This window comes from Vicugna pacos, unplaced genomic scaffold (genome assembly GCF_048564905.1).
Source record: "Vicugna pacos unplaced genomic scaffold, VicPac4 scaffold_20, whole genome shotgun sequence".
NCBI lineage: Eukaryota > Metazoa > Chordata > Mammalia > Artiodactyla > Camelidae > Vicugna > Vicugna pacos.
This window is the reverse complement of record NW_027328741.1, coordinates 39,585,148-39,590,915: the sequence shown is the minus strand read 5'-3', so window position 1 is coordinate 39,590,915 and position 5,768 is coordinate 39,585,148.

Genomic DNA, 5,768 nt, shown 5'->3' with positions numbered 1-5,768 from the left:
AGGGAACAGAAGCTTAAGGATTCTACTAGAATACTGGCACTGATGTAAGCTGGAGGAACGTTCCCACTCTCATATTCCGGTAGCCAGACTTGTGGGGGTAGGGATTTGTGTATCCGCACTCCACGTAGATGGATGTGGGCACAGGTGAACCCCTTTAGGGGGAATTCATCTAAATACTTCCTCAGTCCATCGGGGGGCACTCGCTACTATTTGGCCTCAAAGCCCAACCCCCAGCTTTCCCTCAGAGCCAGGCCTAGGGTACAACTCAGGTATTACAAGCTAAAGAATACTATTAGAACACAGCCGCTGCTGTCACTTGAAAGTGCCGGCCCACACTCAGGATACCTGAGCACATCTTTGTGTGTGTGTTGGAAGTGGGGAAACAGAGTCCATGCATCTTTATGGGGGCACAGTTATTCCTAGGTAGATGATGTAGTTTAAACACCTTCACTGCCCTTAGAGAGGCACTGGATATTACTTGGCTTTACAGCCCAACCCCCACCTTCGCTCAAAGCCCGGCCTAGGAGAACACTCAAGGAAGTCAAGCTAAGGGATTCTACTAGATCCCTGGGGCTGCTGTTAGATGGAGAAGCCTCCCCACACTCAGGAAACGAGAACAATTCTTCGCACGTGTGCTGGTGGTGTGGAAACAGAGTCCACGCTTTTTTCCTCGGGCACAGGTATTCCTAGGTTGGAGGATGTAGGTTAAACACCTCCACATCCCATGGATAGGCACTCGCTAATACCTCGTTTTAGAGCCCATCCTCCAATTTCTCCCGCACTCCTGGCAGGGCAAGCCATCACGGAAGACAAGCTAAGGGATTATATTGAACCTAGATGCTGCTGTCACATGGAGGAACTTCCCAACACTCAGGACTCCGGAGACAATCTTGTGTGTGGGGGAGGTGTGCAGCCCCAATCCACGCAGCTGAATGGTGACACAGGTGTTCCCCGGTAGGGGTGTTCCCTAAGGAATTCCTCAGTCAATCGGTTGGCACAAGCTGCTACTTGGCCTCCAAGCACAACCCCCAGCTTTCGCTCGCAGCCCGGCCTAGGGAAACACTCAGGGAATACAAGCTGAGTTATTCTATTCGAACGCAGGCGCTGCTGTCAGTTGGAGGAACTTCCACACACTCAGGATTCCGGATCCCAGCCTTGTGTGGGGGGGAGTTGTGGAGACCCAGTCCACGCAGATGAATGGGGGCACAGGTGTTCCATTTTAGGGTGAAATCCTCTAAGTACTTCCCCAGTAAATCAGGGGGCACTCGTTGCTACTTGGACTTCAAGCCCAAACCCCACTTTCCCCCACACTCCAGCCTAGGCATGCCATCATGGAAGACAAGCTTTGGGATTCTATTAGAACCCAGGCGCTGCTGTCAGTTGGAGGAGTCTCCCCATACTCAGGATACCTGAACAAGTCTTTATGTGTATGATGGTTTTGGGGATACATAGTCCACGCAACTTTATGGGGGCACAGGTGTTCCCAGGGAGGAAATGTACTTTAAACACCTCCACTGCCCATAGAGAGGCACTCGCTATTACTTGGCTTTAGAGCCCAACCCCCACCTTCGCTCCCAGCCCGACCTTGGAAAACACACAGGGAAGTCAACCTAAGGGATCCTATTAGATCCCAGATGCTGCTGTCAGTTCGAGGTGCCTCCCCACACTCAGGATACCAGAACACTTCTTCATGTGTGTGCTGGAGGTGGGGAAAGAGAGTCCACGCATTTTTCAAGGAGCACAGCTGTTCCCAGGTTGTGGGTTTTTGGTTAATAACCTCCACTTCCCATGAAGAAGCACTCGCTAATACTTGGATTTAAAGCCCAACCCCCACTTTCCCCCGCACTCCGTATCAGGCAACCAAACAGGGAAGACAAGTTAAGCGATTTTATTAGAACCCAGGCCCTGCTGTCAGTTGGAGGAGGCTGCCCACTCTCAGGATAACTGTGCAAGTGTTCGTGTGTGTGCTGGAGGTCTGGAAACAGAATCCACGGATATATATGGGGACACAGGTGTTCCCAGGTTAGGGATGTAGTTTAAAAACCTCCACTAACCATAGAGAGGTTCTCGCAAATACTTGGTTTGGATCACAAACCACACTTTCCCCCGCACTCCCGCCTAGGCATACCATCAGGGAAGACAAGCAAAGGGATTCAGTTAGAACCCAGGCGCTGCTGTCAGTTGGAGGAACTTCTCTGCACTCAGGATTCCGGAACACATTCTTGTGTGTGGGGGAGATGTGCAGCCCCACTCCACCCAGATGAATGGGGGCAAAAGTGTTCCCTTTAGGGAGAAGTCCTCTAAGTACTTCCTCAATCGATCAGGGGGCACTCACTGCTACTTGGACTCCAAGCCCAACCCCCAGCTTTCCCTCACATCCCGGACCAGGGAAACACTCGTATTACAAGCTAAGGGATTCTATAAGAACCCAGACGCTGCTGTCATTTTGAGGAGCCCCCCCACACTAAGGATATCTGAAAGTCTTCGTGTGTGTTCTGGAGGTGGGAAAGATATTCCACGCATCTTTAAGGGGGCACAGGTGTTCCACAGTTGGGGATTTGGTTTAAACAACTCCACTGCCCATAGAGGGGCACTCGCTAATCCTTGTCTTTAGGGCCCAACCCCCACATTCGCTCACAGCCCGGCCTAGGTAAACACTCAAGGAAGTCAAGCTAACGGATTCTATTAGACCTCAGGTGCTGCTGTCATTTGGAGGAAACTCCCCACATTCAGGATAGAAGAACACTTCCTCGTTTGTGTGCTGGATGTGGGGAAACAGAGTCCAGGCATCTTTCAGGTGGCACATGTATTCCTACGTTGCTGGTTGTAGTTAAATTTCTCAACTTCACATGTAGATGCATTGGCTAATACTTGGTATTAGAGCCGAAACCCTACATTCCCCTGCACTCCAGCATAGGAAACCATCAGGTAAGGCAAGTTAAGGGATTCAAGGACACAGGCTCTGCTGACAGTAGGAGGAACGTCCCAAAACTCAGGATTCCGGAACCCAACTCTTTGTGGCGGGGAGATGTGGAGCCAAAATCCAAGTAGATGAATGGGGTCACAGTTGTTCCCCATTAGGGAGAAGTCCTCTAAATACTTCCACATTCCATCGGGGGGCAGTTGCTGCTACTTGGCCTCCAAGCCAAACTCCCAGCTTTCCCTCTAAGCCCGGCCTAGGGAAACACTCAAGGAAAACAATCTAAGGGATTCTATTAGAACCCAGGCGCTGCTGTCATGTGGAGGAGCCTCCCCACTATCAGAATACCTGACCACGTCTCCGTGTGTGTGCCGCAGGGGAGAAACAGAGTCCACTCATCTTTATGGGGGCACAGGTGTTCCAAGGTTGGGGAAGTAGTTTCAAACCCTCCACTGCCCACAGAGATGCACTCTCTAATACTTTGCTTTAGAGCACATCCCCCACAATTGCTCACTGCTAGGCCTAGGAAAACACGTAGGGAAGTCAAGCTAAGGGATACTATTCGAACCCAGGTGCTGATGTCAGTTGGAGGAACCTCCCCACACTCAGAGCACCAGAACACTTCTTCGTGTGTGTGCTGAATGTAGGGAAACAGAGTCAAAGCATCTTTCAGGGGGCACAGTTATTTCATGGTGGTGGGTGTAGGTTAAACACCCACATCCCATGGATAGGCTCTCGCTAATACTTGGTTTAGAGCCCAATCCCAACTTTCCCCAAGCACACCGGCCATGGCAAGCCATCATGGAAGACCAGTTAAGGTATTGTATTACAACCCAGGCGCTGCTGTTAGTTGCAGCAACCTCCCCACACTCAAGACATCTGAACCCAATGTCGTTTGTGTGCTGCAAGAGGGAAACAGAGTCCACGCATCTTTATGGGGGCACAGGTGTTCCCAGGTTGGGGATATACTTTAACCACCTCCACTGCCAAAATATAGGAACTCGCTAATACTTGGTTTTAGAGCACAACCCCCAAATTCACTCACAACCCGGCAAAGGAAAATACTCAGGAATATCAACCTAATGGATCCAATTAGATCCCAGGTGCTACTGTCACTTGCAGGAGCCTCCCCACACTCAGGATACCAGAACACCACCTAGTGTGTGTGCTGAAGGCGGGGAAACAGTGTCCTTGCATCTTTCAGGGGGCACAGTTATTCCCAAATATTTGGTTGTAGGTTAAACCACTTCAAAGCCCGTGGAGAGGCACTCAGTAATACTTGGATTTAGAGCCCAACCCTCACATTCCCCCGCACTCCCGCCTAGGCTAGCCATCAGTGAAGACAAGTTAATGGATTGTATTAGAACCCAGGCCCTGCTGTCAGTTGTAGGTGCCTCCCCACACTCAGGAAACCTCAACCCGTTTTCTTGTGTGTGCTGGAGGTGGGGAAACAGAGTCCACGCATTTTTGGGGGGGCACAGGTGTTCCAAGTTTGGGGATGTATTTTAAACACCTCCAATGCCCATAGAGAGGCACTCGCTATTACCAGGCTTTAGTGCCCAACACCCACCTTCGCTCACAGCCTGGCCAAAGGAAACACTCAGGGAAAGCAAGCCAAGTGATATTATAAGGTCCCAGGTGCTGCTGTCATTTGGAGGTACTTACCCACACTCAGTATACCAGAACTGTTCTTCGTGGGTGTGTTGGAAGTGGGGAAAGGGAGACCACGCATGTATATGGGGGCAGGTGTTTAAAGGTTAGGGATGTAGTTTTAAAATCTCCATGCCAATAGAGAGGCACTCGCTAAAACCTAGCTATAGAGACCAAACCCCACAATAGATCAAAGCCTGGCCTATGGAAATACTCAGGGAACACAAGCTAAGGGATTCTAATAGAACCCAGGTGCTGCTGTCATTTGGAGTAGTCTCCCCATGCTCAGGATTCCAGAAAGCTTCTTCGTGTGTGTACTGTTGGTGGAGAAACAGTGTCCATGCATATTCCAGGGGGCAAAGGTATTCCCTTGTTGGGGGTTGTTGGTTAAACACCTCCAATACCCATGGAGAGGCACTCATTATTACTTGGATTTAGAGAACAAATCCCACTTTGAACCGCACTCCAGCTAATGCAATCCATCAGGGAACAGAAGCTTAAGAATTCTACTAGAACACTGGCACTGATGTAAGCTGGAGGAACTTTCCCACTCTCACATTCCGGTAGCCAGACTTGTGGGGAGAGGGACTTGTGTATCCGCACCCCACGTAGATGGATGTGGGCACAGGTGTACCCCTTTAGGGAGAATTCATCTAAATAATTCCTCAGTCCATCGGGGGGCACTCGCTACTATTTGGCCTCAAAGCCCAACCCCCAGCTTTCCCTCAGAGCCAGGCCTAGGGTACAACTCAGGTATTACAAGCTAAAGAATACTATTAGAACCCAGGCGCTGCTGTCACTTGAAAGTGCCGGCCCACTCTCAGGATACCTGTGCACGTCTTTGTGTGTGTGTTGGAAGTGGGGAAACAGAGTCCATGCATCTTTATGGGGGCACAGTTATTCCTAGGTAGATGATGTAGTTTAAACACCTTCACTGCCCTTAGAGAGGCACTGGATATTACTTGGCTTTACAGCCCAACCCCCACCTTCGCTCAAAGCCCGGCCTAGGAGAACACTCAAGGAAGTCAAGCTAAGGGATTCTACTAGATCCCTGGTGCTGCTGTTAGTTGGAGGAGCCTCCCCACACTCAGGAAACGAGAACAATTCTTCGCACGTGTGCTGGTGTTGTGGAAACAGAGTCCACGCATTTTTCCTGGGGCACAGGTATTCCTAGGTTGGAGGATGTAGGTTAAACACC